Source organism: Strix uralensis, chromosome 7 (assembly GCF_047716275.1).
Source record: "Strix uralensis isolate ZFMK-TIS-50842 chromosome 7, bStrUra1, whole genome shotgun sequence".
Classification (NCBI taxonomy): domain Eukaryota; kingdom Metazoa; phylum Chordata; class Aves; order Strigiformes; family Strigidae; genus Strix; species Strix uralensis.
In genome coordinates, this window is record NC_133978.1 from 17,268,485 (window position 1) to 17,293,655 (window position 25,171).

The window sequence follows — 25,171 nt, forward strand, 5'->3', positions numbered from 1 at the left end:
GAATGGTCAACAAGTGTCAGAGATATAAGCACAAAAGGTTAAGTTAGGAGTAGGGTATTTATTCCCTTTTCTGTTAATATGTTGCAAACTATCCCTCAGAGAGAATGGTGAAAGCAATGAGATGAGAACTTAAATACACGATCTAAAGAAAAGAATAATAAAGTAAAATACAATGCAAAAAAGAAAACTCTGAGGACATCCTAGCAGAAAAAGATAGAATTGCAGCTGGAGTTCACAGATCAAAATTTCTTGCTGCTTCATTTGCATAACAGCCCACCTGGGCTCATAAGAAAAAAATTTTAAGTGTTAAGGAGTAAAACAAAATCTAAGATCATAAAAATTACTACAGATAGGGCATTCTTCAAGATTCCTTATGCAACTACCATCAAGCTTTAAGAATTCACAAGAAAATACCAGCTGAAGGTCCCTATCTTGACTAACATCCCACACTGGCTTTCAAATAAGCCTCTCCAGCACAACCCCAAAATGAAGCAGAGGTAGAAACTAGCTATTTAATTATGTTAAATACTAAATATAGGAGGATTCTATGCAATACCATATAAAAAAAGCACATAGATGGATTTCTCACCTCCATGTTTTTTTCCTGGAATCTGTTTACCTTCAATACATATACTTCGAAATGATTTACCCACTACAGCTTTCAAATACAACGTTCCTGGAAAGACAGGGCAGCATCTAATAACATCATGTTTCTGTTTAAATCAGTATTTATTCGTTTAAGGTATATTTATTGGAAAATATATTCAAGAATTCTGGCTAAATTGATAAAACTACTTGTGTTCTCTAATGAAATAATTTTTAAACTGTATATAGAGGAAAGAAATGCTCTGCAAATTCTAACAAACAGATATTCAATACAGTGCACTGTCTATCCAGACATTACTCTGTGTGTGTATTATAGAGATACAGAATATAAACCAAAGTTCTCCACCTCTCAGATACTCCAATGTCTACAAGAGGGAATACTGAGTCTTCAGCACCAATTACTTTGCTCTACATATCCTGTTACATTGGTGTACTTACCAACATGACATAGCGTGTGAACTTCATTACTGGAAGAGAGACTCAGGTATTCTACTGTGATGCACATTTTGATGTGCTTTGAAGATAAAAATCCGTAAACATTGCTTTCCTTTTAACACTTCATGACCAAACAGCTACAAAAGTCAAATTCCTTGCACACAGACACCAATATGAAACAAACAAAACTAAGCTTCTCTTGTCCCTCTTTCTTTAACTTCCTATGTCAAGTATTACTTCACTAGAAAACTATCAAGTCATCATCAGCTGTGGCTACACCAGAATGAACACTTCATTTAGAATAAAGATTACAATAAAATGAACTTAATAGGGCAAACTTTTGAAACCAGACTTGGCAGGAATACAGTTTTCATTTACAGTCTGAGATTAATAGCTAAGAAATAAAACTACAAAGATATGAGCTTGTTGGCCTTCCAACTTTTAAGACTTTTAACGGGTGAATTTTAAAAAGAAAGAAGAGAAGAAAGAAAAGAAAACCTAAATGTTAAAATCTGTCTTGGCAAAGCTTGAAGTACAGGGTTGGTTTTTTAAAGCTTGTGATATAATCAAACCAAAGAAAAACAATGAGACCAATGAATCTCTGTACTCAAGAACATAGCCAAAACATGGATCATATATTCACAATATGGAGCAAGTAAAATCTAAACTCAGGTCTGATTTTTATTGGTCGAATTAGAAGAAAAGGGCCCCAATCAAACTCAGGCTCCACATCTGAATTCAAACTCAAGTTTTGACTTGGAGCAGGGAGGATGGCTGCTCAGATGCAAACAAGGTAGCCTAGAGAGAGCTGACTTTTGTGAAATTTTCATTTCTGTACACCATCACCATACAAAATATTGGGATTTTCACATCTGACTTCCAATCAAGTTTATATTTAATCTGGTAACCATTTCTATTGGTCAAATCAATCGTTTATGTATTTAAAATATACAGAAAACCAGGATACAGGAATCATTGTTACCCAGACAACATACAGAGAAGAAGAGAGAAAAAGCACATGAACAAAAGACACAAGTGAGCACAAGAAAGAGAGGGCATGTGAGGGGGACAGAGGGGAAGAGAGCGGGGGGGAGAGAGGACACGCAAAAGTGAAAGAGACAAAGCATGCAGGCAAGTGAAAAAGCACATGAGAATTAGAAAGAGCATGCGCAAGAGGATGAAAAGGAGGGAGGAAAGAAGAGGAAAAGGAACAAGAAAGGATATAAAGGGGAAGACAGAGGGAGAGGGGGAGGGAAAGAGAAGGAGAGGTAAAAAGCACTTAAGAGAGATTAAGTTATTTTGATAAAATCTAGTTGAAAATTTGTCTGGTAGAGCCAGATATGGATCATACATCTTCTTTATCCAAAACCCAGTACCTTAATGATTTTCTCTGCATGTCGCATGCAGCCAAAATGATGAAATGAGTCATGTGACCCTGATGGACTAGTACTCAGTTTTACTGAGCTTTACACATTGCATATTTTCTTCATTTCAACTCAGCACGGTTTACATCCAGCTTTTTTGTTTTAGTAATTTCAATATAATTTAATCTCTTATATTTTTGATTCAGTCCATAATATTGTTTTATTCAGTTCAGTACACTTTTTAATCAATTCTCTTATCTGCTTTATACAATTCATTACAATGTATATATTATGCTATGTTTTATTTATTTCAGTATGAGGTATATCAGTTTTGCTGTATGTTACATTAAGCCCTCAGCATGTTGTATCCATTTCCTCATCTGTTTCATCCATTGTCATGTGTTCTAGCACATGTCGTTATCTGTTTTGATATGGTTTTATGTCCTGCTTCTAATTATTTTTAGAGCATTTGTGTGGTATTAATGTGACTTGTTTTTCATCTGCTCCTGAATTCATTTTCTGTAAGCTACTTCATATTTAAAGAGCAGTGAGGTAAAATATAATGTGGTTACTGTTAATAAGCATGAACATGTACAATTTAGTCTTTAACTTTATAAAGAATGATTCCTAGAAGACACCATGGTGTGCTGTTGAATTCATTTGAATTGTGTCTGAATTTCTAAATGTCATATTCAGTGGGAGTTAAGACTGTAATGTTTCTTTTGAAAACTACAGGAGACGATTGTAGTCTCCTATATATAATATATAGGAATAGTCTCCTATATATTATATTTCACCCTCATATTTTCTATGCTCTTTCATTAATTTAAGGAATAAGAAGCAGAATTCCATTTCATAAGGAAATAAAACAGCAAACTCCAAGCATTTAAAGAACATAACTCTTCATTTAAAGAATAAAATCCCTGCAAATCAGGACATATGATTTTGAAACAGTTCTATGTTATTTAGCCTTTAGATTTGAAATATTAGCAAAATGTAGATTCCTTCTCTTTTTCTATATTTGTTTAGTTTTGGGGGGAGGAAATTTGGCCATATTTGAGGGATTTTTTGCACACATTAGAAGGAGAAATTTTAAATCTCTGCCTCTTTTTATTAAAAAGCATTTGAGAGTCTAACAATAATTTGACTCAGAAGGCAGGAGTATAATAAATTATTAACTATCAACATGATTATTAAAAACTATAATGTTAATAGTGAAAATCAGTATAAAATCAAAATGAATTTGCCGTATAAGTAGAAGATGAACTTTGGCCTTATCTGCAGATATGTCCCTGGAGCTGGGAATGAAGAGATGGACTGTAAGACCGTTGGACTCTTAAAGCAGAGGTAGTTTTTCCTATGTCTTTGCATAAATAAGAAATATTTGCATGTATTACCTCTAACAAATGGTAAAGTACTTCCTGCTATGTATCCATCTGGCTTGCCATTAATTATCCTGGACAATGCCACAAAGTGAACTCCACACTGCTCTTTCTCTATCCCAATCATGTTTTTCCATGTTTAAAAAATGCTGGTTCCCTCTTCCTGGGAACTGACTGCCCTGCTCATCAAAATGAAGCAATTTAAGTTACCAATTTTGGCACAGCCTGTCCTTTTCTTTCTTTTTAATTTAAGATATTATTTAGATTTACAGCTGCTGACCTGGATCATCCAGAGAATTTTTCAACCTCCCAACAGGGAGGGGATGACTTGAGTCTCTCTCTTTCCTCACCATTCATTATACCTTTCCTCTCCTATTTCAGAGAACTACTGTATGATCTATCTGTCAAGAGAAATGGAGAAAGGGCAAGTCCTTAAAGAATATATAGGGAGTTTCAATTTCCACTCTACATTCAATCTGTGAAAGTTTGTAAGACAATGTCAGTGCACTAAAGGCAGACAAAATTTCAGCACTTCAGTCTGTTCAGGTTTGTAGGACAATGTTTCTGATGTTGAAGCAAATAATTTCATAAGACCTTTAACTATGAGAGTTTTTATACCTGTGCAAAGGCTTAGCATGAGGACCATGTACTACAAAAAATTGGTTTGACTTTTTTTGCTTGAGAGTTTAAATAATGCTCAGGTCTTGCTGGCGTGTTCTTCACAGAAATTAACATTTTCTATTTAACACAAGTAACATAACACTTCCTAAGTTTTCATATTTCTGAAAGGTGGAGAGGTGATGGAACCGAACTACAGTCTTTTTACAACAGACACACATAGAAGCACCCCAAATAATACCTGATCCCCCAGCTCTTTGATCTAATATGAAAAACATTGTTTTGGCTCAATCAACATATTTTTCAGCTACAGGTCTACATGTTTAACACATCTTAAGTGTGTGTATGAGGGTATCATACAGAATTTAGATTACATTACACCATTCAGAAATGTTGACATTCAGTTAGACTACAGGACATTTGGAGATACTCATTTGGAGATACATTTGGAGATTACCAGTTTTACACTGAACGACAAACAACCAAGAGCTGGGGCTGTGCATGTTATTTACTTGCCTCCAGTATTAGGATATAATGTTCAGCATTGATGAGACACATTTGGGACTATATAACATGATACCCATGTTCTGGGATAACATTAATTAATCTAATTTTAAATATTCTTTTTCTTTTTTAAAAAAACATTTGCATGTGCTTGCATAAACATACACTCTGCATGCTCTGATTCTGTGCATCAGTTTTCAAACCAGGGCAAAAATTTTTACAGCTGACATCCAAACCACTCAGGCATAATTTGTAATGGAAATGTTGACACCAAGCTAACTGTGGTGGCATGAAAAATGCTCATATAAAACAAAAAGCAAAGGTTCCTCAAAATAAACTACATGAAGTTCAAAACTCATATTAAAAGCATATGAACCTGAAATAATTTTATTGATAACTATATTCTGTGAACTCAAGCAATCAAGAGAGTGAGATTTTGAGAATCATGACTTTTTAAGATTTGCTTTGGAAAATTCAAATTCTATAGGGTGTCTAGCCTAACAGCTCTTATTTGTATTTGCAAAACCTATATGCCTTTTTTATAGCATGCATTGTGGCTATTGGTATGCACAGACACATTCTAATATTCTCCTCCACAACAAAAGCCATCATTCTGGCAAAAGGCGACAGGAAAATCTAACACTCTCCTACCATGACCAAGATGGTAAGAGCTGCTGCAGTTGCCAAATACGATACACAAAACATTTAATTTATAATAGTTAGAACTTGGCCCTTGACCAAGCCCAAAGAACTATGTCTTATTTCACTTGCTCTTGAATATGTCTCTTTCAGAGATAAATGACTGTGCTGTTTGCCAGTTCTCTCCTCTGTTTGGCGTTTTGTTTAGCTCCGCTTGTGACAAGCCAAGAGTTGATGCATCTGCTTGAATGTGTAATATACATCTTTGGTCAACTTAGCTTTTTTCCTTGACAATATTATGTCAAACAATCACATCACAACTGGCTCTGATCTCTTTGTTGTTAGCTAATAAATTAAAGAGTATTTATTATCTGCAATCCTTTTTTCCCTTTTAATGGTGACACATTTGTGGTGAATTACAGGGCAGCTTTATAAACTAGGCTGTGGGCCAGTATCAGCCCCTGCGTTCATGTGAATGTTCCCTCTCCCACTTGGCCTCCCAGTCTGGTGGTAAATCAAGGCAGCTGTCACAGCACACTAAGTTAGTGTGCGTCATTGGGGAGAGCAGGAAGCGTTGGGGGTATAATTCTGTCCATCAAACTAATATGTTATATCAGTAGCTTTGTAATCTTCTGCTATAAGTTATGGGAAGTGACACCTAAGAATTTACTTTGAAAGCAATGTGTTCCTCAGACTTTAAGCCAAAACAGACCCAATCTGCAGCAAGAGTTCCTCTGTTTATATGAGTGGATTTGTAGCAACTAGCCGCCCCATCACTATCAATGCAGCAGTATTTTACACATTCCACTGCAAGCCTCTCTCTGTTTACAGTCTTTGCAGCAGAATTTGTAAACTTTTAAAGCATGATTTCTTCCCTTCTCCTTTTTTACCCTTGCTTTAACCTCCAGTAGCAGGATAGATAAATATACTCCTTGAATGTTATCATGACAAAGTGAACTCCTGACAGATAGGAATGAATGGGAGACCTATTTCCCTTGTCCATACCCCCTTCAACCTTTGCCTTGACAAATGTGGGAAATAGCCACATAGGACAGGAGAAGAATACACACAGCACTATGATAGGAATGTCAGCTTTTTTGTTAAATGTTCACATGATACTGAAAGAAATCAGTGAAGATAACCTCAAATAGGAAGCGTGTTTTCTAAACAGCTTCACAGAGATCCAATTCACACTGTATCTCCCCTAAAAGGATGGCTTATTTTCAGTGACTATTTTTAATGCTTTTGAAGACCAACAAAAGAGGAACTTGGACTCAATTAAGTGTTTTTGTGAGGTGTGATTTGATCTGAAAGAAGCCTATGGGGCATCTTCAAAGAGTCTAAACCAGACAAGCATGTCCCACAACCCTAACACGCTGAAATCAAAGATGTATGCTAAAGACATTAAATATCTGTACACTCTTTGCCAAACTAATTTAAAGAATATTTAGTATTAAACCCCACAGAAGTTTTCTTTTATATTCTCTGTAATCAATAGTAAATGTAAAGAAAAGCACTAGAAAACAGTACCCTTTTCATCCTGGAGGCTATTACAATATAGAAAACACTTCTTGGGAATATTTAACTTCACTTAGTCTTAACACACAGAGCACTATCATTGTCTCATCCAACACTGATTCAGCTTTCTATCAATGAATGCAGTTTACAGTTGATTTTAAAACACGTTCAGGACAGTTAGAGGTACTTCTGATTCCATTAATCTGTGCAATATACAAATGTTGTTTTAACTTTCATTTCAAAGTCAACTTGAAAATCATGAATGATATTTCACAGGATCACAAGGCATACCACATTGCCTAAAACCTTAAGAAATCTTCTGTTTAATAGTATCAGGTCTTGTTCACATGCCTTAAAAATTTGAAAATGTATATGTCAGACTTGGTTAAACATTAATAAATGAAACATTTTATCTTGAAAGTAATCTACTTATAATCCATTTTTCTTTCATCTGTTCATCCCAGATAATTAAAGCAGCACTGAGTTGGGGTCTCTCCTCTTTAATAACATTTCAAAAATATATTTCAAAATTTTCTTCTGGTTGTAACCACCATGATCTGAACAAAACTGTCTAGTTTAAAAAAAGTCTAATTAAACCCACAGTTAATGGGATTTAAAATAAAAAAAAATTCATTATCACATGAGAGGCGGGAAATTGTAATTAACATGTTTGCACCAATCATCAGACCATACATCTGTGCAGCTGATGGCAAGACAGGGTTATCCAGTGCTATGCTTTTCATGTGGGATTTACTCACTCGGCCCCTTTCTTGCACTCTTGCCTGCTGCACTTCTATCCCACTTTTTAAAGTAAAAGGTCCAGCTCTCACTGTATAACTTCACATCCCAGAGTGCCAAAAAAAATTTCTAATTCACTATTTTCCTGTGACTGGAGGGGGAAAAACAGAGCTATGTAGAGATTCCAGGGCTAGACTGCAACAAAATCTTCATTATTTAGAGGGCTTCTGCATTGTTGGCTATTTTGCTAGAAATCATCTGTCCATGATGCCTTCCACCACATCTCTCCTTTACATGACCCATTCAACACACAGGTGTATGCCAGCATTAAGATACCATTTATTGTTCCATGCTACAAAGCTCTCAAATATTCACCATCACATGGTTATTTTGTTTGGGAAATGGAGTTGTAGCTGTAATACACTGGCCATAAGCAACCACTCCCTCAATAAAGTATCCAGTGATTTAACAGAACCTGAAGGAACAAGGTCTTCCACTTCATGGTTTTTCTGCAGAAGCAGCTAAAACTTTAGTAGTTTTAGCCCCTCTACCAGCAATAAATCTCTCATAAAGGCATTCTACAAATACCTCTGCTTAAGATAGACCATGAAAGCCCCGATCTTGCAAACACAAGGCATTAACAATGAAAGCAAAATATCTCTGATCTCTTGACTGATCAAGAACAACTCCCTACAAAGAGAAAGCTAATGGTTAGAGTTTGGAAACCATGCTCAAAGATCCAATGGACTCTTTCCTTCTTCCTTCTACACCAGTTCAGCCTTCTTTGACCAAACCTTCTTGCAGCTGCTGAGGACTAAGCCTCAGGTAAAGTTATTTGTCAAAGTACTGTAAAAAAATCGAATCAAGCCCTTGTGATATTTTTCAGTCAAAGGTATTTTTTCCCACCTGTGACTGCTGACTAAGGTGTCTGTTCTGAATACCTCAAGTGCAGCTCTGCCAGTATAGCCATTAACACATTCATTGTTCCCCACTGCTGGATAATAACTATATTTCTCAAGTCACCTACAAAAATTATAGCAGTTGCACCAGGTTGGCCACCTGAGATTTGACAATGAAATAGCTTGCTCCTGTTTTCATGAGTACTTATGTAAAGCCATATAAAAATTCATCCAGAGTTCAAGGTATATCAGAGAGACAGACTGTCAGTACACAAAGCTAACACTTGGACTGAATCATCCATCACTAGCTAAGCACTCAGAAACCAAGTAAAACACATTTTATACAGACAGGGAAGAGTCCTGTAACTTCCCTACTACACAACCTCCTAAAACCAAATGTCACTGTATTCATCAGAAAGTTGTTGGATTTTTTCTTCCTCTATGCATACACTTTGGCTAGAATTTTTAAAGAGCATAGGGGAGTGGAACAGTCAAATTTCACTGAAAATTAGCACAAAGTGGATAGCTCATCCACTCAGCCTCTTTTGGAATTCCTTGCTTTCACTTCTATCTAGCATTTGGGACATTCAGAAATAAACACCAAACAAAAGAGAGTATTTTCAAATTAATCAAATAAGTTTAAGACTACATCTGACACCAACATGCACAAATCTGATCCAGCATTTTAGAAATAAAACATTAATATGGTTCCAGCTGATGCAGACTCCAAAATCATATTTCTTCAGCAAGCTATTTGACCATGCAGACTTGGTCACACAGGCTATGCTTGAAAGGATTTGTCCAGCTGTCTTAAACAAGTCTTAAAATTCTGCAGGCTAAGGTGACAACATACTAAACTTTATCCTAGGAAATATTACAAATTTCAGTTACTTGTAAGACACTTGGCTTTTCTAACTTAGTGGTCATTGCTTTTTCTTGTCCTTTGTTAAGAAAGAGGACAAATGAAAGAGAAATTATGGAATAACTACTTATATCTTTTAGCAGTAATACAGGACTACTATCTAGTTTTGAGACACATGCAGGAATATTAATTAAACGCTAACTTCAAGGCATCTTATATGCGTCTTCCTAAAGAAACAAATTTTTGCTTTTTTCCCCCAAATACAACCAAAAAATTATCACCTGACCCAAATTTTCATTACATTTTGGATAGTTAACAATGGCAGTTCCTCCAGCTATTATATATATTTAATAAATCTAAAGTCAAAACACTTAATTATGTAAGACATTGTAAAGCAAACATTTGGTGAAAAATATAATATCAAATGATTTAAAAAAAAAAACCCACATAAATAAGTTTTCATTTTGCGGCCTTCTTTAACAGCTTTTTCACAATGATACTAATTTAAAGAAGTTGTCAATGAAAATTTCTTCAGCAGTTCTAATGTTTGAATTAGATATGAAAATTTATACTACAAATTCATGATAAGAGATGACAATGTTCAGCACCGCCAGTGAATAATTTTCAGGACATATTTCATTTTAAGTTTCTAAATCGAAACTGGTTCTTTTCTACTAATCACTAAGCTGAATAAATAGTTTACTTATTCTATTTTGATTAAGATTGCTCTCTCTTTAGCTATATGCATAGACATTTAGGGATTTTCTTTTCCAAATCAATTAGAAGCTCTGCTGGGTCCAGTTTCTGTTTCTTCTCTAAGTGAAGAAAAAAATATATGAAGTTATTTCTCTGTTGTAAATGATTGTCTTTTTCTCATTTACACCCATCTTGTTTCAATCTTACACACTCTTTGAGACTGTATTACAATGACAATCTCCTTTCCTTAATATAAACAGAAAGTGCTAGAAAGAACAAACATCAGCTGAACTAATCCTTCACTCCACAGCTCTTTTGTAGACTGAGTGTTCCTAAGCTAACTTTTCTTATTTATAAAAAGCATCGCAGGCTCAACAGGGATAACTGCATACTGGATCACAACTCCATAGTGAGATTTGGGATTGTGATCACTTCTACTCCACCCTTTTGTGCAAATTTCAGTCCTAGAAAAGCAAACCAAAATCCCATGGTTCCACCCCAGTCAGACAGACAGGCTTACAAGACAGTTTGTTTGAAAAAGCACTCCTCAGTACGTGGAATGAAGACTGTTCAAATATCATTAGATTTTGGAGATGAGGGACATTGTTTTCCACATATCTCTACATCTCATCACTGAAAGAAATGGCACATGAATGTAAACTGAGCTACAGGTTGCACTTATAAACAGACTGTTTCTCTGGAAGTGTTTAATTAATACACTGTCATTTGTTAGTTTTCTGAATCTTTACTGCTGTTTTAAATGGGACATAAGCAGTCATGACCTTTTATGTCCGATGTCAGAGAAATGAAAAGGCCCAGCAATAACTGGAGTTTACATTGGCTGCATTTTCCAGTCCAGAATTAAATACACACTATATCCTGCACACCATACATTCTTGAAGGCTTAAGATGCGATTGAAGCCCTCCTTGTGTGAAGAAAACAGATAACAGCTGGGAAACTGTGGAGCAGTTCCAACAGGGACTTCTGCTTCCTCATAGAGCCCTGCTCAATGAATTACAATTATAATATCTCTATGGTTGTCAAACAACTACTTACTTTAAAAACACCAGCTGTACTATGCCACCTTTTCTTCTTTTCTTGTTGCAAAACTTATCAAACAACTAAATTATTGTGTATTCTTCAGTGAAAGGCTGACCTGGAAACTTTGAAGAAGATTACAAGAAAACAAAACAAGTCAACTTGTAGTTGCTCTATATACACTAGCTAAAATTATCTAATTCTTCTATGCTTAATGTTCAGCAACTGAATAAAATAGTCTGTATTTGAGAGGACATAAGTAGCCATTTGATGTCTTTTGGGATTGCGTGGCTTTATCTATGCAAAAATACCATTGTCAAATCTATCAAAGATTCGATTATCATGACAGCTTTTCACATGCCAGCTATATGCCAGTTTTCATAAACTTCTACAAAGAATGCTTACTTTTTTCCCCCCTTGTTTAATGTCTCCAGAGTATATAACCTAACAACAAAGAAATCCAAAGGAATGACAGAAAGTTGAATAAAGTAATAATATTAAAGACTATTTTTTACGGGTTCAATTCTACATTATTAACAGCAGAAAAAACAGGACTCTCTTCATTTATACCTTCCACAGGATTTCTAAGAGTAAAAATAATGTAACAGGCAAATTACTGGTCAGTTACAACTGGGATCCTGATTAAAAGCACCATTATTACCAGGTGAAGTGAAGGAAGTGAAGATTCAAGTGAAGGAAGACACAAATTCTAGGATGAAAATTAAAATCTCTGTGGAAGGCACTCCACCAACCCTATTACCTTTTTTTGAAAACCAAAACCTTCATCAGTTTATAAGGAACAGTATTCAATACAATCATCCCTAGGTTTGATCAATTCCAACTGCTTCTTAGAAGCAATCTTGTGCTGTTTCCATACAAATTTGATCTGAAACCAAATTTTTTCCCTATTAGCTCTGGGTATCTGTGAATTGCCTACAAGTGGCTATTTTGCTTCCTTGAGACCCATTCAAAACTCACCCTGTGCGCTGGGCTTCAGACTGCACATTTTTCACAGGGAAAACAAAGCATGTTTTACTCTCATAAAGGAACAATATCTAAATAGGATGACACAGTCTTGACCAACCTGCATTTGTTTCTTCAAATGTATTTCTAACATTCAAGTTTCTCAAACTCAGCTTTAGAGGGTATTTTTCTACATTTTCTATTTTTTCTTCAACTCCATTCTCAGATGTTTCCCTCTTCATTTCTCATCCCACCCCTTTTTTTTTAATACCTTCCTTTGCACTATTTCAGAAGGCAAGCAGGTGACAAGAGTTGTCTGAGAATGACAATTTACTTTTCAGCATAGTCAAATTGACAGCCCTGGGACAGAGTGCTGGTGAAAACTGATAACGCTAAAACTTGCCAACAGATTTACACAAAGCATTAAAAAAAAATTATTTTACCCACAGAGTTTTGAAAAAGTTTACTTTCTAGAAAAGAGAAATCATACTTTCGGACTGATTTACTAATCACTTGTGATTAAAGTCTGCTTCATTCCATGTCCCATCAAGTCAGTCAAGATCAAAAGGCTCTCTTCACTTGCTATACAAGGCTCAAACCAGCAGACCCTTTCTGTGGAAACTCTCCATGAACATGTCCAGAGCCTCTCTGAGACTATTTTGAGCCATTATTAATCCTTCCTAAGTCATATCTATGAAGAGCATTTAAACTTTTCACATTCCTACCCACTCATCTGGCAGTGACAGCATTTTGTGTAAGGAACCTGTAGCTCAAGCATTTGTCCAGTTTGTTATCTTTGAAACTCAGGATTCCAACATTTCTTCTAAATATCTTTTTGGTAATCAAATAGTTTATATAAATTAATCTATTCCAAATCTCTTCTTCCAACAAAGAAATTCCATCAAGCAGAATGAAAATAACCCACAGATTTTTTTTTTTTTTTTTTTCCCCAGTACTAAAATACTTGAGTAACTTTTGGACACAGGTAGCAACATACTGTAGACCCATCAGCTTTGCTAACTGTGAAGAGTATCATGTATCTGAGCACAGAGCACACAGCTAACAGAGCAGCACAACAGTAAGTGCACAGCCCAGTGGGAGCCCTTTCTAACCACAGAGCAAGAACTTTTCATTTCCCATTATAAATATTATAAGGGTTTCGAGTCTCAGCTGAGCACAGAAATGCTTTGTGGTCATTTGGAAACAAATACTGATAGGTGCTTAGCAAGCACTGATCTCAAGACACCTCATTTGAGATTCAGCACCTATCAGGATGAGAGCATTTTTGCATAGCCTGAGAGTTCACAATCTGTCAGTCTGTAGCTGAAGCAACTTCAGAAGACGCTAAGTCTATGGTCTGAGTGCTTGAAGATGAGAACTGTGTTTCTCTACCCATAAAGAATCTGACATACAGTGGAAACTTTACATTCATTTTTCATGAAACTGTAAAGTAGTTAGGTTCTAAAAAAAGTGTCTGGTTTTATAGTCCCTGTAATATTATTTCACTATTTGCCATGATGCCATCGCACTTTCAAACAATTTGAACTGCCCGCTGCTGGAATGATGTTTACATTACAGCTGCAAGTCTATATCTCTTCCCATCCTACATTAAAATGCTACTAAAATATTCACCTATTCTTATTCACACTAGATTCACATTACATCTGTACCCACAACTACATAGGAGCCAAAGAGCTTCTCCATGCTAAACTTACACTGGAACATAACAGATAAATCTTTATAGAGCTCTAGCTAATTTGGACTAGCTTCATGAAATAATATACACTGTTCCAAAAAGGGAAAGAAAAAAAAAAAAAAGAAAGGGTGGGGAGGAGGAGTATGGAGGTAGATCTACATTTTGAAGTGCTTTATCCCATCCCACTTCAGCCTCTGTTGTTGCTTTCCATGCTTCCATGAAAATTAAAAAAATCAAATGCTCCATAAGATTGTCATTGGTTTCCCACAAAATTCTTACTCTGACTTCCATTAAATAGAATTAAAAGAGTTACCAGACTCAGCAAATGAAGAAACCTAATACCATCTTCTTGAATTAAATTTGGTTAACTTATCATCAAAATTAAAGTTGGAAATCATCACGTTAAAATTGAAAGCAACTACCATATTTTTCTTTTGTTACAATAATATTTTTTAGAGTTTTCAACAGAAATAATACTCATGCATAGAGCATAATATTGCAATTTAACCAACAAGTATAGAGCCATTTTAATCTCTGAAAGCAACAGTAAACAGTGTAGGCAGGGGTTCTACTTAACCCACACACTCTGCTAATACACTTTAGATAACAGACCAGTGCATTTAAATAAAGTCCTGATTCAATTTAATAGCATTTCTTACAAAGCTTTATCTAATTATATTAGTCAATCTTTATTACTAGCCTCAGAAGTGCAGAGAACCCTATTATAATCCTTCTTTCTAATGATCTCTTTGCTATCATAGTAATAACACTCAGCTATAAATTAATCATCTGTTTGCAATCATGAGTAAACATCAACTCAATTAACAATTGATAAATAAACAGTTGACTCTGGAGGCTATTTCCGTTATAAATGCGAGTACTGAGGGATTCAGCGCAGCTTTGCCGTTTAACTCAAAAGAGAATTTCTGTGTATTCAGAAATTTCTGTTCTGCACAGTTTAAATCAAACGTGTTACATGAGCTGAGCAGGTTTCCCACTGTAATGGTGCCACCCATCTTTTGTGCTGCTAAGTGTGGGGGAGGACACTGTCTGTCTTTTCCAGGGATTGCTTTGTTCCTCTCAGACTAAACACAAGGTGAAGTTAACATATAGAACTGTTTGTTTCTCTTGTTAGAACTGCTTAGTAAGCTTTTTCCTTGCTAAGCATTCAGCTCATTTTTGAGCCCAATGCTAGATCACATTTTTCCCTCTTTGATTCATTTTTTCTCATTTCAGTTTATTTTTTTTTCCCCTTGGTGCAGGTGAATAGACATTACTAGAGTGACTGTGAAAAGTGGGGAAAACATTTCCTTTACTTACCTACCCTGATCTGAAAGCAGAAGCTCACTTAGCATGCCCCTTACTTTGGTTCAGTTTACAGATTTTGTCTCTTAGAGTGCAATGACAAGTGAATCATCCCACAAGCTCAAGGACGTCAAACTATCTCAGTGACCAAAGACTCTGACCTGGGCTGGAAGTAGAGGACTTCCACCCCACTGCCTCCTGTCTATCCTTTGTTCTACATCTCCATTTGTCCCATAACATTCCGGCTAAGTTTCTACATCAAATTTTCTCATTTCTTCTATATATAAACTTGAAACACTGACAGCTCTCTAGAAGATAACAGAAATTCTTGAGGATGACATAAATTCCTGAGGATGACATAAATTCTTAAGGTAAGCACTACAGCTTGCCTTCAGTTTCTGGAAGCTGAAATAAACTGCAATCCTTCAGAAGACTCAGAAATGACCAAGTGAAGGCAAAACACTTCTGTCTGAAAACTGGTACACAGCAGATGGACCCATATCATCTGACCCAATGCCAAGGGCTGATCTGGCACAAAGGTGCCTCTCAGACACCTGCCTGCTACAGCATGGGCCAGCATTTGCCCAGGAATATGTTCCTGTTTTGACAACAAAAAACATTTTCTGCTGTTGTTAATTCTCTATGTTTTTTGTGGACAGACACCTAACCCACAAGAAAAGAAAAAAAAAAAAAACAACACAACAGAAAAAAAAAAAAAAAAAAACAAAAAAACAAACAAATAAAAAAGCCAGAAAACAACTAGTTGCAAACAGACTGTCAATTCTTACTGGAAAAATGTAGCAGTACGTGTGGAATCTGACAGGACAAACACAGACTACAAGACCAGAATTTGGAGGAAACAGAAGAAAACCTGTCTGCTCATGGCTGGAATATGTGATACGTAATCTATATATCATTAAGAATAGGTTAATTTTTAGAAATGATTGCTCTTTTCAGATTATTTCCCTTTCCTAATACATAAAATATTCCAGTCTTGGTGAATATCTAGTTTCAGCTCTAGAGCCAGTACCCAAACATACGTCATACTTATCCTACCCTGGAAACAGTCTCTTGAAAGAAAGACTAATTTCTTTGGGAACTCTCTAGCTTGACTAATGACGAGTTACCAAAGAGACTTGCATTGAATAAACACGTGCTTTGACCATAATACATAAAGAATTCTTAATGTTGCTTTGAGGGAAAGAGATAGTGATTATTCCTATTTTCACATGCAGGTCTGTGATGAGTCTACCATCTGTGATGCCTTTGACTTCATGACTGCATGTTTTCATAAACTGTGGAACACTCTGTAAGGTCTGTCCTCCAACAATTCTTTCCCCAGCCAGCATCACTCCTAATCAACAACATCAGTCACTCCTAATATTTGTCCTAGCTCCTTCTTTCAGTTTCAGACTTTGTTGGAGCATTTTTAAAGCTGCTTTTTTGCAATCCTTTCCATCTCCTGTACCAAAAAGACAAGCATTTTTCAAAATACCAAGCAGTAGAAGCCTAGAGAGATTCACATAAGGAACAAACTAAGATGATGACTGTTCATAAAATTTTTGAGGAGGGAAACTAGGCCTGAAAATTGCAGAATACCATAAAAATCATGTAATCCCTAACAAGCCTTGATTGCAGTTTTTGTATGGTTGTGACTATTTTATAACCCACAAATTACAGGAGGAAGAACGTCTCTTTAATCAAAGAAAAAAGTCATCATGTCTATTAACTATTCTGTTAAAGTTGTGTTGCTTCATGAACACAAACATGGCAAAATAAAAATGATGAGGTTAATAAGAAAATCACCAGCCTTAAAAAGTAAGAGTAGAAACGATAAATAAGGTATAGGATATTTTGTTGTTGCTTTGGGTTGGCTTTTTTTTCAACTTTAATGAAGTCAACACTCTCTTCTGCTGCTAGATGACAAATCCCTGTGTCAGTACTACATAAAATGTCCATTAGTAACCCTGACTGATCTTATATTTCTGACATTCTAACTTGTAAAATAAATTGATAGCCCATAGTAATACATGGTAGTTAGCAAGCCATTCAGAGAAAGTATTTTTAAAAACTTACTTCTAAGTTGACATTCTGCAAAGCTCAGAAAAGTAAACCGAAACTTGGACAGAAAACCTGTTGATTCAGGATCTAGTGCTGTAAGTGTTCCAAGCTCACAAGTTCCTAGTGAATAAAAGTTCAGTCCCACTGAAGAATTCCTTCCATAGCATGCTCTAACGCATGGGGAACTAAAAGTGCTTATCCCTAAAATGGAAATTATCGGTAAGGATAATTCATAGGGTCAGATCCTGCAAAAGAAGCTTATCGTATGTAGTCCAGAAGTGCACTCAGCTTGAAGCCAGTTCTATGAGCAAAAGTCTGATCCAGAGCTGTGAGATAGCCAGAAACTTAAGCATATACTTAAAATTAAGAAAGACATTTCCCTGAATGTAATGAATCAATACGAATCAATACCATGCTTAAAACCACAGTGTGTGTGTGTCCCTTTTTTTTTTTTTTTCATTCCACTGCAGCTTTCTGAAAATAAAGGTGTTCTAACATGAGTGTTTAGCTGTACTGATTTCCGTACGTTACCCAGTGAAATAGGAGTCATTATGGATGATGACCTTCCATTTTCCCTGATATGGGAGATATATGGCATATGACTTGATCCACATAAACTGAGATGTTCAATGATGTAAGAATTTCATAACTTCTAAGGAATATATTCATATTCTTTCTGCAACACTGAATGAACTTGAATTATACTAATCTTCCACTGTCTTATCCTAATCTTTAACAACTGCTAAAGATGGCAGTGGCCATTTTATTAATCCATTAGTTTTTTACCCTACAATAACTTGTAAGACAGTTATTACCAAGCGCACAGTTACGAAGTCTATGTATTAATATGAGAGTTTCAGAATTCAGAGAAGTGACATGACAATAATAAGCAAGCATTAAGCACAAGCACAGGTGGCCATTGACCAAAGCACTGAATACATGCTCTTCCCATCAATTGTTAGAAGGAAAGAAACTTCAGCAAAACAACTTTAGTCCCAGTGAAGTAACAGTGTCTACAGCAGCAGAATTCCTTATTAGAAAATTTAAGAGCAAAATGATGCTGTCTTTGAAAAAACACCAAGTCTGAGACATTTGGGTGTGAATTCAGTATGTGCAACTAAAGACACTAACAAAACCACAGAAAATCTGATCAGGAGAGCATAACAGAGGAATACACTTTCACAGAAGAGTTTGGTTTAACTGAGAAACTAAGCCAAAAGGAGAGCTGTGTCCATGGGAGAGCAGCAAAGGCCTTACATGAGAAATAATGCCTGAAAAGGATCAGATCCTTGAATCCAGGTTACACACAATGAGTATTCAGGACTGAGAAAAATCCAAAGCCAGAAGTTACAGGCAGACAATATTTCTTGACTAGAACTTTACCACTTAGACAAAAGGAGTTTACTCTTGGAATTATTTCAAAATGTGTATCTGTTTGTGCCAATTACCATATACATACAACCCTAATGAGAGCCACTGGAAACCTTTTTTTTTTTTCCTCTCAAAGGTCTAGTCCTGTGACAGACTCAAGCTACTTGCAAGTTCCTAGTCATCAGTACAGTTCTTGAAAGCCTAAGACACTTGGCTTCCAAGAACGCCTTTTCCTATAGAATAATATGCAGATCATATACATTTTCAGTTCGAGTTATATTGAAAATGGTGTCTTGAAAATAAACAAAAAAGAAATCTACAAAGCCCTGTTCAGAGACCTGCGCAGATGCTTTAAAGATCTTGCTGATACAGGTTTCACTGCATTACTAAATACTTTTAATGCAGTTAACAGCTTTTAAAATGTTTTTCCTTAATTTTTTTTCAGAATCAAGGAATACTTTTTAGAAATAATCTCATTCTATACAGAGGTTACACCAATTCTTTAAGCAGAAGAAGTTTCCTAAAATGCTTTTATGCTATCTGGTGTGCCTTCTTAAACAGTATTATCCTATAATCTTCCCCACTTAATCTGTAGCCACACAGGACTACAGATAAATCTACCACAACCTATTGAGACATATCTTCAGTCTGACTTTTCATACTGAATTAAGAGCCAGATACAGTGAGAGCGTATCCTACCTTAAAGTCCTCTGTAATTAGATGGATAGAAGCCTGCAAATATGGGAGCTTGTAAGAATAAAGATTAAACCTCAGTAAGATTCAATAGTCTGTAACAGCTGTAAATATCTCTACCTTCCAAAAAATCACACTGGAAATTCTTACACAATCTACTGCAAAACACCCTCAAGATTTTTTTTTTTATTTCTCCTCAGACTTTTTCTAAATATTTCAATCAAGAAGCAGCTACGCCATTAAACATTTGGAGGTGGGAGGGGGTAGTAATGAAGCTTATGCAAATGTAGTTGTACAATTCCTCCATTCAGGGCTGGATTTAAAGTCATGATATAACAATCCCAAAACTTAAAATTGTTTTACATTAATAGTATCTCACACAGATTAATTTCAACAGTCTATATATACATATGTACATATGAATAAATAGGGACCACACTGTATTCCTAAATGCTCATTAAGCTATGTTATCTTAGCTATGGCACCACATATAGATGGAATCTCCTGAAGCTACTGGCTTAGAAGTCAGGCTAGAAATCTCAAAATTTTTGTTTCCAGTGCTTCAAAAGAAGCAAGCCATGCTCCTCAGTATGTCTTATTTGAATAAAGGTTATAACCACCCTACTACACAAGTTGTCAGATGGTCTTGTCTCTTCACTTTCCCCAGGAACTTTTTCTGTCTGCAGTCTCTTGCACCTTTTACTTTAATCATCACTGTTTCTCCTCTGGCTGTGGATAATATCATTTGACTGAGGAAATTTTACACAGCTTTGAAAGGAGCGAGATTTGTGGTCATTCTATCCTAGTCCAGAACGAGGCTCCACAGCCTTGAGCCAGCTGCTAAGAAAGCTCTGTCTGTTGCTCTCACAAGCATCATCCTTAAGGTTGACAGTTTCATAGTTCCTGTGAAACGTAGCTGTCAAGGGAATCTGTCACTACAGTTGGAAAAGTGCAATTTCTTAGATAGTTTGAGCCAGTTCCATGGAGGGCTTTGAAAATTATGGGGAAAAAATGTGAATTTAACCCAATATTCCAGCAGCAATAAGGGCAGGGACCAGCAGTTGAGTGTAGTCCCAGAAAGAAAGTGTCACCAGTACTTACTGCTTATAATTACAAGAGAATGGTTTCTCTTGTGACATACTGGCTCCTACTTTAAACCCAAATTAGGAAATATGCAGGTCTACTGGCATAAAGCCAGACATATTTCTGTATATTTGAGTCTCTCAGAAAGGGTCCAAGGGAATTTTGCATAGTTCTTATTATGTGAGACCCTGCACCATTTTAATCCCTATTTTGGTTCTGTTATGGAAAGAGAAAACACACTCATTTACTGCTCACATCTTGTCTACAATAGAAAGACTGTAGACACTTCAAGTATACTGGTAGAATGAAAAATTATACAATTCCTCTTGCATGCCTGTAGTTGCATATTGAGTTGAACTTCCACATAAGAGAGGAAATAAGTCACATTGACATGTCATATTAACTCCTTCCATACCAGAGAGGAAATAAACTATATTGATATAAGTCTTTTTCAAATTGATCAACTATATCTACCCTAGGTTCAGTCCAGATTATTCCCACATCAGCTCCTGGGCCTTGCCTGTTCCAAGCATATAACTCTCCGCTAGCACGAGCAGACAGAACAGCTACATATGCCAGTTGAGAATCTAGACAGATGTATTTAATTTGATCATTCATTTTCTACTCTGTTACTATACCGATAGGCAAAAAAAAAAAAAAAGTTACTCCTTCCCAATCCAACACTGTGGCGACTGTACAGCCACAAACATAATGTAAATAAAATCTAACAACTAATTCCCCACAGCACATCCCTTTTATTACAGTGGCATTTCTGATAACAGGAATTACAGCCACATGGAGACTTCTTGTTCCCCACTAAAAGTGTGATATCTCTGAGAGCAGATGATGGTTTTATTACAAAAACTTTTGTAGTTTGAAAAGAGCAGTAGTAAAAGTTAGTTTAAGGCTTTTATGACTTCTTTTGTTCAGAGGAAACTAAGGGAGGAAAAACATTGGTGATGTATGAAAAGATTGCTTGTTTACAATCAGTACAAAGATCCTTGCCGTTTTCATGAAAGGAAAGGAAACCAGCAGGAGAATTACAATACAGAGCACCTCCCAGGATCTCTTTCACCGTTCTCCCCATTTGTGTATGAAGCAACAAGGCAGCTGTTGAACAAGTACTATCAACAAAGCAATCTTCTAGCCCTTTGATTTAGGCTATTCATATCTTCTGCCCTGAAATAAAATGACTTTCACAATTAAAACACCGAAATCAATGCTGTATCTATTGTCATGTCTGCAGGAGAAAAGCTTTAATTACAACCCTAGTTAGATAACACAATCATTACACCTCCTTAATCTCAAATATAAAACCAGTACCCTTTGAGTGCTATGCCACCCTTTCTTTGATTTTTTTTTATGTGAATGGCTTTTTATCTGAGCACTTTAATTTGCATGCCTTTGCTGCGAGGCAGCTCCCCGTGATATGTTAATTGCAGAGTGCTTTAAGTACTAAAAGATTAACATAAAACCCTTTGCAAACAAGCTAATAGTTTATGATAATTTTTGCATGGCCTTTGTCTGTCTATCACTGGATTGCCTCTAGCTGTAATTTTATAAAGAAGCTGTAAAATATCATTTAAACAAGTTCATTTACACATAATTATTACCAGAATCACATTATTCAATTTAGATACTCCAGCCTATTAACAATCCATGAACTAAAATGTAATTAAACTGTTTTCCTTTTATGAACCTATTCATTACAATGTGTGGGAGATGGATCTCTCAGTTTCACTGAAAATTTCAGCACTTTGTTGTTGGAATTGACAAGTCTGGCACTCATTCTGTGCTTTTAATTATATTAAAAGTATTTCAAGACAGCTAAAATAAAGAATATTTTTAGAAAAGAATATGTAGAAATGCCAAAGTGGTGTCATCCAAAACCATATTTATTTCACCCCACACAGTTTGCACCTTCTTATTAGAGAAAATAAAACCAGGATACATCATTTCAATTAAAAGCTCTCAAGTTTTTAAGTTTTTGAAGAAATATTTGGAAAAAATGTGTTTATCACTAACAAGATTGTTTAAGTATTTTAATTACAGTTCTAGTCTAAAACCTTACAGTACAGGGACTTGCATTGTGCAGCTGTGGATATTCCCCTTTGATAAAGATCATCTTAGCTCAAAAATTGATTACACTTCAACAAAGACTAAAATTTATGTAAACTGCTCGTTTGTCCACCATGAACTGTAAGAGTTGCCTTAATGGGCCCAGAGACTAACTGGCATTCACTCACTCAGATTGTCAAAACACCCTCATAACAATCAAAAGATGCTATACTTAGCCTTTCACAAGGCATGGGTACCAGGCCCTGTTCACTTATTGTATTTTTATCCCAATTATCTCAATTTATCAAAAGAAGAATCTGATCTGGGTAAGGAAAGCCTCAGTCTTTGCTCAATGAGAGAAACTGCAGATCCTCCTACATAAAGCACACCTGATGGAATAAATTGAATGGAAACCTAACACAGGGGTAATTTGCCCTGATGATGAAAAATATTTTTATCAGAAACATACAAATCAGCCTAACACTAAGCATTTCCTTAGATCTTTGAGGACAGTAGCCAACACATACAAATCTACTCCTGAGGAAGACAAAAGGAAGTGAATGGACCCCATAAAATACTAACTACCCCCGAGTTTCAATTTTCTCACACCTGTGTTAGAATAGAGAACCTATTCAAAATTCAAGCTGGGAATTAGAAGGTTCCATTCTTAAGATAAACACAGGTCAGAGGTACACTGCAGATGAGGAACAAAACAAAAATCAGGTAATTTCTGTAACATGCTTCATGCTCAGGTACTTCTCTTACTTTTGGTGACCCCATCCGAAATCCATCCTCTACAAATTTACTATACCTAATGTCTGATGCCTACCTTTTCAGCTGAATAAAAAAGCTGCAACTTAATTGCATTATGGATACTTCTCTTAAGCACAGATAAAAATATGGGCCTTGACAAATTTGTTAATGTTCTAATGATTTAAGTTTCTTATCTAAAAAAAAAAAAAAAAAAAGAGCTTTTGCTCAAAGCACAGAATAATCACATAATAACACTAATAAGAAAAATGCCAGCAGAAATTACTATAAGAGTAAGATGCTCTACAGACAAATTTTGTTGCAAAATGGGATGGATAAGAAAACCCTGACAAATATTTTAGTCTAAATGACCTGGGATCTGTGAATCACTGAGGCTCATATGCTTAATTATTTGCAGCAGTTTTTGAGAGCAAATATTTCATTCAAATGTCGATCCAAATTTTACCATTTAGATCAGCTCCTAGAGAAGTTAATGACTATAAAGTCAGTGGGTAACTCTGACAGAAGAATGACAATGAAACCGAAGACCTTTTAATTCTCTCTAAACTCCTGTTCTGTGTGATAGAACTACTGTTTCTCTACATTGCTACCTCACAACTGTTTCTAGTGGACTTTGCAGTTGTCAGTTACAACAGTTCAGTCAAAAAAAAATTAATAATTCTGGCATATAATCCTTCTTTTTTCAGTCAGCAAGGGTACAACTTCATTAAGAAAATGGTAGATTTTAAATAAATTCAAGTTTGACTGTCATTTTAGAGTGCAGTCTAGAGCTCTACCAGAACTACTTCTAGCCCTCTAATACATTTACAGAAGTGAAGTGAATTGCAGTCCCCAGTGTTCTTAATATTACATACTTTGGTCATCTAGAGCTCTCATTTTTCTTTAATTTTTTTTTTTTTAAGCATCAAGGGAATAGAAATTATTTTTGCTCTTTGGACTGTCAGCATCTGCAATTTACCTTCATTGTCAGTGACTTGTAAGTACTTTAAAATACAACTGACACCATTCCTTTTCTATACCTACTCAGAAGTTAATCATTCATTGGTGGAGTAAGATTAAAATGGTTTCACTGAGAAGACAAGGTGTTAGAAAGGGCAAGTCAGGGATGGCTGCATCATGTCTTAGATGCTTGCACTTGCACAGAAAATCTTTCACTCAATTCCTAAAGTATCCATATGGTTGAGATAGAATTGACAGCACTTGCCATGCTATTTAAAAAGAAAACCAAAAAAAAACTCTAACAAAACACTTCAGCATTCCTGTTTACATTAGTAGCTTCACACTGGTTTAGATGATGGTCTAGGAATAAAATAACTGCATGTCCTTTTCAAAACAGTAGTCTTCATCCTCAAAACAAGTTATAAAAAGTTGTTCAAATGTGTGGGGTTTTTTAGTTTCATGCTGGTTTAAATCAAACTGTTCCTTATGTAGCAATAAGTTTATGAAGGAACCACAATGTATGAAGAGAAGCATTTTTTCATTTTAGTATCTCCCAGTTCATTCCAAACTCCCATTATTTGGACTGTCACCCTGACACTGCCTGAGGTGTATTCCAGCTCTCTGCAAGAGAATCTGCTTTCCCACTAATGGGGCTGTTCTTGCAATGGCAAATGTAATTTTCCACTCCATTACAAATAGTGTGCAAAAGGACCTATTTCTCACTGTGCACAGATCAGTTCCCAGTGAAATCCTATTCACCAAATATTACAATAGCAGAATCCACTTCAAATACAGGTGCTTTTTCAGGGCTGGACAAACAGCTCTGATCCAACCATGGATACACCTGAACATACACTGCTCCAATATTCATCAGTGTTAGAGAAAAATACCCAACAGGTTCAGTGAAAGAGCAAGTTAAGAAACTGAGGAA

At 35.8% G+C, this 25,171-nt stretch overlaps 1 protein-coding gene across 1 annotated transcript in view; it reads right to left on the reverse strand.

Moving 5' to 3' along the window:
* LRMDA (leucine rich melanocyte differentiation associated) overlaps positions 1-25,171 on the reverse strand; it is a 693,265-nt gene that overhangs the window by 156,821 nt on the left and 511,273 nt on the right. The gene's annotated exons all lie outside the window — the stretch shown is intronic.